The sequence below is a fragment of the Nilaparvata lugens genome, chromosome 3, assembly GCF_014356525.2.
Source record: "Nilaparvata lugens isolate BPH chromosome 3, ASM1435652v1, whole genome shotgun sequence".
Taxonomy (NCBI): Eukaryota; Metazoa; Arthropoda; class Insecta; order Hemiptera; family Delphacidae; genus Nilaparvata; species Nilaparvata lugens.
Window position 1 is genome coordinate 50,531,598 of NC_052506.1, and position 15,775 is coordinate 50,547,372.

The window sequence follows — 15,775 nt, forward strand, 5'->3', positions numbered from 1 at the left end:
AAATGTAATAAAAATAAGAAGGAAGTGGGATCTTGTTTTATTAGGCATGTTAATACAATTGCACGTTTTGTACAAAAAACTGGTGATGTACCAATCAGAATCCAGTATTTGGTAGGCGCTAAAAATAAATACTTCAAAAAGTCACCACGTGGTCTTTTTTAAATTATAAAAATTTATAATTACTGTAAATTGCATGTGTGTTTGTTACTAGCATAGGATAAAATTTAGGTGTGAATATATTCATATATAACTTATTACTATACCTTTGTATTACGAGCTATTTGACAGTATCAAATTGTATCATTGTGGATTAGTTGAAATCCACCAATAGGAGAAGCTATTCAAATTTTATGTAAATTTAGAAATAGGAAGAATCGCCAAAAAATAATAAGGGAAGATCACCAGCCCACTTGCTTGCCAGAGATCGACCGGGACGCCAACCAATATGAGAGCATTAGACTGAATTCCTTATAATAATTAATTTTTATTTTTGCCAAAGTTTAAATTTTAAATGTTCCTATTAAGTAATCGACATAACTCAGTGAAGTCGCTCTATGACATGAGTTATTAAAGTAATTATTCTCATTGGAGAAGACGACAGCAGCCCACCAGAAAAAGGCATAGGACACATGAGGCGAATCCATGCCACATCTTTAAATTTGTGAAAAATCTATGCACGTGAGTTACAATAATAATTTTTAGAGGACCCTCAGTGCAACGAATTAATAGAAATTTCATAAAGCTAGCTCGTTGAAGGTTACTTTTAAAAATCAAGCTTGATTTAAGCTTAGTTGCGCAAGTAGTTATAAATAAGGGAAAACTCCAAGATCATTGAATATTGAGAATAAGAACAAGAACATTGAATAAGGACATTAGGAGGTCAAAGAATAAGAACATTGATGAGAATTAAATATTTAAGAATATATCACTATTTAAATTATTACATATGCTCATTTAATGTATTTGAATATCAGTATTATTTTAAAAAGAATTACCAGAAGCTCCAAGTTCCTAATATATAAAGTATTTTATCTAAATTCCACTGATGGCCGAACTCATACCCTGAGGATTATTATTTAATTTTTTTTATTATTGTTGGAATACAAAATTATAAATTCTTATTTGACAAGCAAAAGCAAGTCGAACAATTGAGCTATATAAATCCTTAATATATGCTGATAGAAAAATTATGAAAACTATAAATTGATGCTTGTAAGCATAATAAGAGTTTTAATTGAGCCATGTGTGATATTTTTCTTGCATATTTTCTCATATTGTTTCTATATTTATTGTTTCATATTTTATTCTTGCTCATTGATTCCATTTGTAATTATACGTTGAATGGTGTACCTCTCATTTTTAATCCTGTCTTCATGCATGACCAATCTTGTACTAGTATTTTTTATTGTTATTGACAAACTAATAAAATTATTAACTAACTATATTCTTCACCGAATGTGTTGGATAAATCAGCGATATACAGTATTGATCATTAAAACCTTCAGAAATATTGCGTTCTCAAGATTTATTTAAATGGTTCAACCCAATTACTGAAATCGAATTGACTGAAATACAGGGTCATAGAATCAAGCCGAAACAGCTCTACAAGACATAGAAAGTATAAGGAATTCTGATTAAAATACCGTCGTTGATCACACTCGGTATTGTCTCACACTGCTGACCCCTTTGTCAGATGGTAGCGAGTTGGATTGATGTCAGTACCATATTGTCTTGTGCAATATTTGGAATCCTTATATTTATCTACTTCTTTAACATCTATAATAGTGGAGTCAATCAGAGCAGCAGTTCGCAGCGATTGATAGCAGAATTTGGTTTAAGCTCCTCGAAGAGCTGGTAAGAACAATATGGTATTTTTATTTCAGCAGGCGCATAAGTATCAAAAATATTCAAATCTCACTTGCTCTACCGACTACTACTGCCAGCTGGGCACTTGTAACCCCAAAATGACGTTACAACTTTTTATAGGTTATTTTCTCATCTCTGTAATTTATTACAATAATTACTTGAGGTTGATCACTATGCTGAGTATCATTCATGTCTTACATTGTGTATCATATTGTTGTATTTTCATCTGAGTATCCGAATGGAAGTGGAGAGTGTGATTTGGTATCAGAGCTGGAGTGTTAGCTCTAGAATCAAGAATAGAATTGAAATATAAATGTTAAATGTAATCAAAGTACTGAAGGGTGCTTTGCTATGCTGTATATCATGTTAAAGTCTGTGTCATACTGATGTATTTTTATCTGAGTATTCGAATTGAGTTGGGGTGTGTTGAAAAAAGAAAATATTGGAGTGCTAGCTCTAAAATTAAGTAGGCTATAGTATAAAAATATAAAAGGTGTAAAGTAAAGTTCAATATAGAATGATATCAGGTATCGAATATCTTGATAGAATAATTTGATAATATTGAAAATTATAATAATTTGAAAAGTGAGTGCGTTACAAACAAAAGGCTGTTGGAGTGCTTGGCATTTCGCTGGCTGTATTCTAGTAACGACCGACATAAAAACTGGTGAATAATCGCCAGGGTAAATTCCATAATTCTGAATACATATGCATCAACGATAACGTATTTAACGCTTTTTCTGTAAATTTCACGCTCATAACAGATAAGATATTTAGAAAATTTAATGAGTTACGTGAGTATGCATCTAATCAACAGCGCATATCACAAGCCAAGGCTTTAAAATGAGAAGCAGCACAATTTCTTACCTGCGGTCACTTCTACCTGCACTCTGCACTCTGCACTTATTTATTCTCAACATCGTCCAAGGATTAACAATGTTGTAATCGCTTCACAATGATGATGATGAAGGAGAAGAAGAAGAAGAAGAAGAAGAAGAAGAAGAAGAAGAAGAAGAAGAAGAATAAAAAGAAGAAGAAGAATATGAGGATGATGATTACAAGAAGATGAAGAGTGATTCTGTTCATTCCAACTTAGCGAATTGGCGAAGGTTGGTAAGATAGTAACCATACGTTATTAGGATCACTATACTCTGTCCAATTCGCATGAGCTCTGAAGGAATAGGCCGACCCTCCTACTACTCACACACACAAAAGGGACAATCTGTCTACCTGTATACTACGTAGTATACATAGTATATTAATGGCGCAGGTAGGCCAGGCGTGTGTGCCTGCGCGTGGGGGAGCGAGGGTTGGCCTAATCCTTCAGAGCTCATGCGAAATATAATGATTAAAAAAAGTATTCGTTTAATTAATGTTATAAAATAATTGTTGATTTGGACTGTAAAAGTAATATAAAGGGATGTTGGGCATCAGCCTGTTGTGCCATATTAATATAGTATAGTATAATAATAAGTATATTAATATTTAGTATATTGATAAGTATGGTATAATAATTATTGTAAATGATTGAATGAATAAAAAATTTAAGATTTTTCAATACAACATTGAAGAAGCATGGCATAATTCAATGGAAATTTCTCCCGATAAATGATAAATCGTTAGTGTGGAATATAACACTGAAATAGTAAGAGAAATATTCATATTCCAATTTTTAAAATCTTCTGTTGACCATAATGAAACTTGAGCTATGTGTTTTCATAAGTCAAAATTAATTAAGATGTCTCTTCAATACTATAACTATCAAAAACATTCAACCCTCTATCAGTCATGATCGTTGAATTAGAAGCAGTAGAATCTTCTGCCGGAAGTTTCAATTTTCTTTTAACTTTTGAAGATTGATTAGCTGTTTTCAACTAATAGGAACCCAAGTAGTCAGTTCTTGCCGAACAAACATGAACCAAGCTATTCAAGCTTGAAGCCATTCAATCTTGATTAAAAGACAGGAATTTTGAGCAATATGTTAACAAAAGTACAGAAAAACTGCTCTATAACCACCAAGCATCAATAAAATGGGTTGGTAAAATATGTATTCGACTCTATATTGATTTCTGAATTTGTATAGAAAGACGAAGATCACTGGTGGAAGGAGCTGCCAGCTACATAACAATAAGCGACACAGGTTTGTATTGGAACCAAGCTGAAATGCATGGATGCGTGTCGCTTCTGTAAACCAGTTCACAGCACATCACGTCATCAGATGCTTTGAGCTGCTCGCAGCTCAGCTCACATAAATCAAGCACATAGGACAAGACGTTAATGCCATTACCAAGTAAGAAAACTATGAATCACAACAGCAATTAAATGTCACTACCACTGTAAAAGTCCGTTATAGGCGATTTTCACTTTTCTTCGCGTACCTTTTTCAGTTTAGCGCATCCACAACAATCATAATCCTCAACTGTCGGAAATTTCTTCATGTGTTATTATTGTTGTCACCATCGTAAACCCTCATAAATGACGCAATAAAATCTCTTACCAATGGTTTTTTCTCTGAGCTTATTCAATTTGACAGTCCAGCAAAGCCGTCACGTGGTTACAAAAAACTGTGGCTCTTTTGATGGAAACAGTAGCATAAGAAATAAATTGTCTCTTTGGCTACAGAAATTTAGCAATAAATCATTACTAAACACTCATTTCTCGAATGTTTCACTAATTAAAAAACGATCAATGTTTATCAAACCTATGATAAAGTTTTATCATCAACTGCATTTTACTATTATCATAATTCTTATTATTATGAATTATCATTACGTGAGGATTGACGTGCGTTATCAACAATTCTGTCATAAAATTGATTGGAAACTACGAAAGTGAAGTTTTTCATTATTGAATAAATGACGAAAAAATAACATTCACTGAGACTATAAGTCAATTAAAAAAGGCAATTATTGATCAATAGGAAAGTTTTAACATTATAATGAGTCTTAATAACATATACAGTATTGTAATGCGCTACGTTCTGCTAGAAATAGAGTTGAATCTAATTTCTTAAACCGGAAAAACATCTCAAATTTTAAATGAAAAATTCAGAAGTAATGAGTTAAGAGGCATTGGAAAGCAATATTTTCCATTAAAAGGATTTTCATTCCAAATTTTGGTTGAGGAAAGATGGATAAGTTCAAACTCCTCAGCTCTTCCAAGTTAAATTTTTCCTGAACCTGCAGCTGTACCACTGAACCCACCTTGAAGTTTTGGTTTTGACAAATCTCTCAAACATCAAACGTTCTCCACGTGTTCATTAATGTGCTTTCACAAACATGTGAGCACGCCAAGGAAAACTCACATACACCTTTTACAACCGGCGCAAATTGGAATAAACAAGTGGTAGAAAAGTGGTAGAGTAGAAGAAAAATGTGAAGTAGTGAAGAGACGCGACTCGTCGGAATTGAAGAAGGCTTCTCGGCAAGGGAAATGAGCAAAAAATAATAATTCGACTTAACCGGCAGAGCAGGAAGTGCGCGCACTGCCTTTTCGTTGAGTTTATTTGTGGGGTTGCCGGTGGTGGAAAACGGAGAAAAAGCCAGGAAGGCGCTCGGTGGTATTTATTTATTATAATGGACGCGTTTCGTTACGTTAGGCTAGGTTGGCGGAAAACGGAATCGGTGTCACCTCTTGTGGAGATTGAGAGCATGGCAGCGGCCGCGGATATGACAGCTAACAGGCCCTAATTAGAGGGCCACAGCCACACCACCGGGTTGCACCCTTGGGCAGTCGCAATGCAACTCCTCACTCACTTCCTCATTAGTGACAACCGCAATCTCTAATTAATTCAGCCCCCGCATTATTTAGTTATTACGTCCTCTGCCCTACTGCTAAATAGCGCACTCTTTTCAAACTCTTGCACAGATTCCCGCTTACTAGAAACTGACTGCGACTCTCCGCCAGCCTCTTGCGGATCTTCAGAGGAAATAGAGCTGGCAAATTATCATCAAGCTACTTCTAGACAAAGCATACTTTGATGGATAATTCCTTCTTGTTCAATCATAATAACCCACAATTACAATAGTCCTACCTGTTTAATGTGTGATTAAACACAATCACAGTGTTAATCCAGTGATTCTGTTTTATGCCATACACAACAGACAGCTAAGCGACAAACTCTAATTGATGAGTATTTATTCCAGTGATTCGGTGTTACGCCATAAACGATAAACAGCTACTAAGCGCCTGATTATTGAATTATTTTCATTCTTGCTGTTTATTTCTAATTTTAGAAGAGATGAGTAATGATCTGTCGTGTTTTCTTTTCACTGTAATGCTATCAATACAACGTACAGTATGGAATTAGTTTGAAAGCCTTTCATCTTCCCGATGTTAGTAAATACAGCCGATCAAATGTGAACTCAAGCATCATTCATAATAATTTACGCACTTACCATACACCTTATTACTAAACGAAAATGCAATTATTGACAATGCAACAAACAGTTTTAATGGAACATGAAGTTGCACTACGAGGTTCATGGAGGTGTCTCTGAAAATATTACTTTACAGTTTAGAGTTATTTGGAAGATTCTGAGAAGTATTTGCAAATTATTTAGAGTGTTGGTAGAGAACATCGCAAGCTGTTCTACTACAGGTTGTAGTTAATGATTGTATTACTGGTTATCTGAGAATGATGTGGAGGAGGAGGAGGAGGAGGAGAAGAAGGAGAAGAGGGAGGAGGAGGAGGAGGAAGATGAGGAGGATGAGAAGGAGGATGAGGAGGAGTATAAGAAGGGGAAGAAGGAGGAGGATAAGGAGAAGAAGGAGAAGATGGAGAAGAAGGAGGAGAAGGATGAGAAGGGGAAGAAGGGGGAGAAGAAAAAGAAGTATATAAGATAGTCATGGTTCCGCGCGTAAATAATCTGAAACTGTTTGGGGTGCCCTTTGGGCGCGGTGCGAGGTGACCCGGCGACCAGTCACACTGCAAAATATCCAATTTCATAAATTTGATAAACCTACTACCACGGAGTAATAAGAGAAAATGTCGGCCCACCGCTCAGGTGTCAGCTCCGTTGCGGCGTGACGATCGTAGTGCGCGACTGCGGTTGCGGCTGCCACTGCGTTGCGTTGCGACTGTCACGCAGCGGGTGATCGGGAGATGTCGCTCGCTTCCATCTACAGTCAGACTCACTTCATACTGTCAGCATTTCACACAAACACTATCTATCCTCTCTATCCATACAATTATGACAGCTCCTCACTCTCTCATCTGCTGCCTGCGTCTCACTTCAAACTGTCACCCTATGGTTTGAATAGTAAGCATTAGTGTTGTTCGTGAAGATTGCTGACTGCTCAAAGTGACGTGACGTGCTGCTGAGTTGCCACTGCACCGTGAAACGAGAGGTCGTGAACGTGAACAGCGCCTCACCCAGAGGTCACCACCAACCACCGACTCAAACAATGCCTCTATCACACAACTTGCTGCCATCTTTCCATCTAGCTTCCAACAAGTACAGTATTACCTATCAATGTTTAATATGTATTTTCTATTGCTGTGCCTTGCTAACCCGGACCCTGAACACACTTGAGTATGGATAACCGTGGTAAATTTTCTGATAGAAAAAGTGTCTTTATTCTATTTTTTTCTTTTTGGATTATTGGAAGTGATAATAATAATAATTTTAATAATAGAGCTGCGCAGGCTAAACCCAGGCTACTCTGTGAGAATGGTGGTGTTGATTGTAGGTGTACTGGGGGGCATGAGACCCTCATTTTTGGCCAACCTTAGAACGATTCCAGCCTGTGAGAGACCTGCTACTGTACTTGCAGGTCGGATGCAGAAGGCTGTCATTCTTAGTTCATTACGTCTACTCAGAGCAAACGATTCAATGGTAACGGACCCAGTATGATTTTTTACCACATGGACATGTGGAGCAGTCATTCTGGAGAAATCGCTTGTCACTCTTCCTTGGGGGTCGGAGCCCAGGGAAAGGGTGGTCAAGCAAAACCTCAAACAGGGATAATAATAATAATAATAAAGCCTTTATTTTACTTTCTTACATAATTCATAGTTGAAAAGACTATATTTTTTACACCAATGGCCACACGGCCGTTTGCCAGGTGTTGGCTTTTAAATAATACAATTTTTCAAATTTCAAAAATTATACATACATTTTTTCTGCAAACCTGTAAAAGAATATACAAAATAATAGATATACTGTTAAAAGTATCTCACATAGCAGTTTAAATATAAATGTTATAGAGAAATGCAATATTGTGTGAATAATCTATTATGAATAGTGTTCAAAGTACTGAATAGAAGCTGTAATCTCCTGCCATGATACTATAAAGAAGAATGTTATATTGACATGCCATCATAACTTATTAATGCGTTGTCGGTGTTGAATAGGAATTGATATTGTGAAATTTCTCCATCATTTAAAAACACACTTTTTTCTGTCTAGTCCACATTTATTAGAGATTTGTTCACAGGACTGCAGTTTGCTGTTGATAGTGTTGATACGAACACATGTACACAACACAGTGCAGCTGAAGATTTGTTGATTGCTGTCGTTATTTACAACAGTTTAGAATAAAAAAAAACAATATTGATTGATATCAATGACGCTTATTCAGTTGGCACTTGGTAAAATCTATCAAAATCCTGACCCAGTTGAGGCGATTTAAACTTAGTATGTTTGATTCTCAATTTTTGACAGTTGAACTGAATTTTTACCCTCAATCTTTGTCTTTCAAATTATGAGAGAGTACCTCATTTGTATAAGGAATAATATACCTTTTATCAAGACCTCAAGGCCCATATTTCATCATAGGACACTGGGGTGGAACATAAAGTATCCGAGAGATTCGTGGGACATCAATTATTTATCGTGTTCATCACATCAGCCAGGACACTAGTTCTCGGCGGCCGACTGATGTTCACTATTGGTGTCCCACTGGTCACCCAACCTGGTGGGTAACCAATGTAATAGAGAAGTTAGTTGAAAAATAATACCAAAGTACCCTTTTAGAAACGTTTTAATATAAAATAAAAAACAAAAAACAACCAGTTTCTTTTGAATAACTCTTATTAGAAATATAATAGTTTATTTTAAAAACTTGAAAATGGAGTAAGCATCCGAAACTGGTTTTTTTTTATTTTGTTATTTTATATTGAAAGGCTCTTAAAAGGGCACTATTTCAACCACAGTAATACTAACTTACCTCATTTGTTACCAGAAATAGTTGGTTTGAGAGTTTCAGATGATGTTTTTCAACCAAAGAATGGTACCAACCTTGTTGACTACTCTTGATGTTTGTTTGTCCATCTCTCAGTGGACTGATTCATTTGCCCATTTCCAGAGCGACAACAGAGCTGCTGGAGGAGTAAAGTTAATTTATTAGTTTTTCAACAGGAAAATCCGTTGAGGCGTTTTGGCCGTGCCTTTGTCTTGGTGCCAAATGGTGTCGGCAAATAATGAAGCGACGCCCCCCGCCGTTTATTCATTATAAACTTTGAAAGAGCAGCATGATCTGCTGACGCCCTGACGGCCGTTCCAAAACTCCTGCACTTTATTAACTCCTCGCTGCTATACTCAAATCCACTCCAAACTGTCAGCATTCCTCGTAAGGATAAAACCAGTGCTTGCCATTTAAACAATGCTGTCAGTTTGAAGTGAGGTTGCCAGCCTCTTTCCTTTCCGTCGCTAATTGCCGCCCAATGTGAGTGTACCCTCCTTCACCCCCCACCCCCCTAAACAAACCCTGGAATTAATAAAACGCCCGGAAGAACGATAAAAATTCATTAGTCTTAAATTTACATCTATTGCGCTACTACAAAGGTGTTGTCGCAACATAACACTGTAAATAGCTCTGTAAATATTATGACCACTCCAGACTATTATCAACCTACTTGTGATCTGATACCCTACCTAATTGTTGAGAGAATTTTCTATGAGAATTAAATTCCATATATGGAGCTTCGTCGTTTGCTGGAACAATACTGCATGCTATCCATTCAATAGAGAAATGAATACAGTAAGTGTTATGTATATGAAAATTGTGGCAGGAGTATAAATTGAAATCAGAGATATAAAAAAAATATAATTTAGTACGAGCAATTGGTGGTTAAAAAAAACGTTATGAAGAAAAAACCTAATAGAAATGTGTAAACCTAAAGAAAAAATGGTATTCAAAATAAATAGATATGATTCAATTGTCATCCAATATCACAATTTAGACGTCAGAAAATTAAATTTAATTTAATCAATCACAGCTTAGCAGTTAGCAGCTTAGTTATGACTTGTATGAGAGCTAAATAGTAAGCAAGTGGTCCAAATGTAATGTGTAAGTGGTCAGCCAAAATTGTTTAAAAATAAAACATTCAATGTGACATGAGAAAAAATATCCTACAAATTATTATTATGAATTGAATTGACTCAATATCTCAACACCTTAATTTAAAATGATTTTTCGATGGTTAGTCCACTCTAGACCTCTCTTCTCACGAGATTATGCACAGTGAGCCAAATACCAATGTAATACCAATCTTTCATCGACATGGTTCTTTGTTTGAATTAATTCGAAGAAAGGTGTATTAGAGTTTCCCTAAAATCAAGAAAAAATAGCTTATATCTATAGAATGAGTGAAATAAATTGAGAACCGTACAAAAATATGACTATATGTCCATTATTTGGACAAGACTGCATAATACTGTTTTTTTTTCTTTAGGGCTACTTTTTGAATAAAACTATTCATCTAGGTACCCTTTTAAAAAACTATTTAGTCACAACATGTTTCGGCTGTATGATGCCATTATCAAGTGATTGGAAAATACTCTTTAAATTGAATAATACTCCTTATATTCATGGTATAAATTGAATGCAATCTCCTTGATCTGTTATAGTTATAATGTACATATGAATATTACATGTTTGCTCAATTTTGTTCAATGTTTTTTTTTTAAACCCCAATATTATGACAATCGTATTAAATAGTATTGTCTATATGGAATAAATAAAACTTGACATAATAATGTTCTAATATAATATGAAATGAAATTATATTATAATATTCTAGTTTGATCTAATAAATTAATATATTATCCACTAGTTTTATGTACCCTGTGCTTGTGCTTTAATTTGCTTGATTAAAATTCAATCAACAATTTGAATTTATTATTTTTCATTTGAAAGAATTTTATGACCAAAAATATGGATATGGAACATGCCATTTTTAGATAAAAACATTAATACTTATCATGAAGAAATATACTAATATATTAATGCTGAATGAAGGATTAAAATATTCGTCTATCCCCTTAAAATAATTCATTCGGACACTTGATAATGATTGGCTAATTGGCCAAAACCTATCGTGTCTTTGAAAAGTAAAGGGTATTTGTAATTCTATAAATATAAAAGTGTTATTAATTTATTATTATTTGATTTAAAATTGAACATTTTCGAGAATCTTGATGAATAAAAAGTTGTATTATTTGATCTTTTGTATAGTATATTCAATATTGTAGTATATATTGTATACTATTATATAATATCAATTAATAGGCATAAAAGAATGTACATTTTTTTAAATTCATACTCATATGTTATCTATAAAAATACGTTGTTCTCATAGATGCATTATATAAATAAATAGATTTTTTCATAAAAAAATATCCATGTTCAATGTACAATCCACGTCCTGTGAAGAATTTATATGGAAAAGAGTACAAAAAAATATCGCCCCCGGGTGGGCTCGAACCACCAACCTTTCGGTTAACAGCCGAACGCGCTAGCCGATTGCGCCACGGAGGCTCATGCTCATCCTTCACGTTAAAGCAGCAACTGAATGTGGGACTCAAACTTCTTTATCAAGCTTACCACAAGAGGATGCTGCACCGGTTTTTTAAAAGCTTGAAAGGCAGTCTATCAGACAGAAAGAAAAGTTCTTAAAACAAAAATCATTATCAAATGGTTCTAAAATAATATGTATTGCAGTACACTCAGGAATTTGGATATTTTAAATTTTTATTGACCTGGAATAATAGTTTTTACGAAATATTAAAACCGTAACCGTAATTAATTCAAAGTTGAAATAACCTGAGTTTTCGAGGGTTCCAGCTTGTAGTATTGTACCGTACCTTGGATTAAATGTTTTTTCTCAATCTATTTGGAAATTTACCCTCTTTATACATTTTTCTTTATTATTCTCTCAAGTATTGATTTAGTATTAATAATAAGAATGCATAGGCGCCGACTTATATAAATTATATTGGTGGGGGGGCACTCCGATTTCCGATTGTGGTTGTTTTAGGATTCATGATCATGAAATACCCCCCATGGAGCCCTCTCCATGGTTCCATGGTCCAGGGTTCAGCACTCGGAATATTTGAAATACCTCCATTGCAGCAAACCTGCAATTTTACACTGACATTATTAATTTTGTATCTTTACACTTCATCAAGTAAACCAGGAAGCTATAGTGAGGTCCATATTATAATGGCAGTGTTTGATTAGCAATGGTATTGCTATCCTTGCCTATCATTCAACAAAGCTTATAGCGCTATCTCTTTCTCGCTTTGCGCTGTATGCAAGATCGTCTTTTAACAATGCAGAATTAATAATTAATTAACAAAATATTTTGTCTTAATTATGAAATTATGGGAAAATATAATTCTTGCTTAGTAAAATATAATTGATTATTTTACGAGAATGAACATATAATAATAGATCAATAATCCGGTATCAGCTACCGTCTATAGAAGGAGGCATTGACAAGACAGAGGATCGGCAACGTGTTTCTCCTATCTTTCTCCACTGCCATTATAACGTGGACCTCACTATAGACGAGAGCATCGGTGCAAAAAAGGGCAGCTCAGTTGTTTGTTACTGCTAAATTGTGATAAATAAGTTGAAAACTACCCCCATCTCTCTGTTATCATGTTATTACATTATTGAGGCTGGAAACATGAAAACAATATATTTCATACTACAGCGCCCAGTCAATGAAGACAAAAAACAGGGTTTTGAACAAAAAATTAAGGGAAAGCTGAATTTTTGCAGGATGTTAGTATACGAAGTTCGAAGCTGCAATCGTTTTGTAAAACAAGTATATCTCGGCTCCAAATCAAGATAGCGATCTGACTTTGATTTAATCCTTTCAAGCATTAATAGATCTACAATTAATGTCATATAATACTCCATCGTTTATGTATTGTTCGCTAAGTTATTCATATACAAAGCCAGAAAATCAGGAGATTCATAATTTAATATTTTGTCTAATAAGAGTTCACGCTACAGTTTTTCGAAAAAAATGTTTAGTGTGAGTTGTAGCAAGACCTTTAAAATGTATCATAGGTCATACTTTTTTGATACCCAATAATCTTATTTGTACATTTAGTATTTACAATTTACGTTTTTCCCTTGCTAGATGCCCATTTGATTATACTAACACTAACATGCTGTTTCGGGCTTTCGGGAAAAATATTATTGAGAGTGTTTTTCATGTTCTCGATACCATCCACCTCGGGAGCCCTTAATGATAAGATAATTTAATTCGGTCTCAAATCGTGGTCCAGGATTCTTCCTTTCACGTGCAATTAAATTACAAATAAATAGTTTTGAAATTAGTTACCTAAGTTTCAAGAAATCTATCCTCTCTCCAGAGCTCAATCAAACGGAGTGGATGAAGACAAATTTGAGACAACAGGGCCTATAGAGAATGTAATTCCCTACAATTCTATTATTCTATACGGTAACAATTATTTGTTTTTTTCTTGCATTAATCTCTATTTAGTGCGTGATAATACTGAAAAATGATAAAAATAGGAAAATCAAAGGGTGATAATACTGAAAAATGATAAAAAATAGGAGAATCAAAATTTCTCTCTTTACAATAATTATGTGTAACTTTTCCATTGTGAGTCAATACTTATTGAAATTTATTGGAGTTTGAAGAGGAGAAATTTCTCCACATACTGAACGTGTGAACCCAATAGACCACTATGTTTCATTCTCGAGAAAACTGAGAAAATATATTGGAAAAACAAAACATCACTGAAAAAATCGTCCATTTTGAGCAGGAATATTGGGATATTCTTAACCATTACCATTTTAATGCTTTTTTAAATGTCTCATTAATTACACAGTACATAATGGAATTGATCATACATACGACTGGAATCAGAAACATTTGGCGGAAAATGTAGGAAAAGACAAGATAAAACACAACATATCGATTTTAGCAGTTTAGGATAGAACGTGTTGAGAGATCGAGTTTTGGCACAACTCGTGAGCATTTCCTTGTATTTCTTTATATTATTCTATTCTTTCAGTTTTCACACTCTAACAAATCACCTTGTGAACCATGTCGTTCTAGAAAAACCTTATAAAACTGGAAAATCTCAAATTTCTTTATATCACTTACAAACATACCTACGATGAACAAAATGATGCTAACTCCAAAAACATACAGGATGAAAACATTAGCCTATTCCAGTAGTATTGAATATTCTTTTAAACAAATTTCTCATATGTCGGTAACATTTTTGCGTGAGCATTACTGACTTGAATAGGTACTTATTCACCTATTCACCTTCTGAAATAGTAATTGAGGTTTAAATTCATCCACGTTCAATTAACTTACCTTCATTCTCCGATCGCTGCAGACACAAAAAATTACATGCGGAGTTACGAAGGTAAGTTAAGTTACAATCAAATTCAAACGACATTTCACTCACCTGTACTATTATTTATGTTATGCTGCTCCTAAATTATTCTGAGCACAGCTTAGAAGCATCAAAGTAATGTCGTCTGAATGATTTGACGAACACTTTTTTATTGCCAATTGCTTGGCGTTGGTCGTTTCAGCATGCTTCTATGTAAATTGCCTTTAATATTCGACTGTGACAACCCAGCACTGCACTCGGGGATAAACTCTGATCGTGTATGCAAATCGACTTTATCCCGGGACTCAGTGATTCCATTCTCGTCTGGTAGCTCAGGTGTGGTGATTCAATCTCACGTTCAACATTTTATCACTTTGCGTTTCCATAAGCAGTGAGAACGCTGGAATTATACATTTTAGTGTAGTAATTGAATTCTAAATTAATTTGTCATTTATGACAAATAATTCTCCTAGATCCTTCGAGAAAATATACCATTAAGATGCACTGAATAGCATTATGATAATCCTGCATTGGATATAATTGTATTTTGTTGACTTAGTTCAATATACCAAAGTCTAATCACGGATCTCATCCTCTGATTAAAAAGATATCCTTCGAAAGATTTTTACTGAGTAATTCATCCATTTCGATCAATCATGGGGTAATCATTTTTATCGGAGTCGAAAATCGAAACTAATTCTCCATATTCATTAAAATAAAAGTGTCTATCTTAAGAATGTACATTGCTGTATTGAGACGGATTCCCACAAGACATATTATGAGTATCAGGGTCACTGACCAATACAGTGAAAATTATTCTCTTGAGTACTTGGGTTCTAATGAGAGTATGATTCCCATTCATCTCCACCGAGGGAGTATGAATGTATTAACATTAAAACTCATGGGAATAAAAAGTTCTTGGACAATTCCACTAATACTGATATGATATCAGTATTAAAAATCCGCTTTTATCATTCATTCCAATTAATATTGAAACTATGATACCTAATTTTGAAAATTCTAACCCACATCCTATTTTATGAAAATGTTTTAAAATGCACTCTCTTAGTAAGTGAGAGAATCTCATTACCCATTTTTTATTGCACAGGTGCTCCCCAAGGGTCCAATTAAGAACTTCACAAACTGAAAACTTGACCTACTGAAATCTCGAAGAATTGAAAACAGGTCTTTAACCACCCTTGGTAAATCAAGAATCTATATCCAAAATTTCAAGTTAATCAGTCCAGTAGTTCAGACGTGATGATGTGTCATTCGTGAATTTCCTATCCCGTATA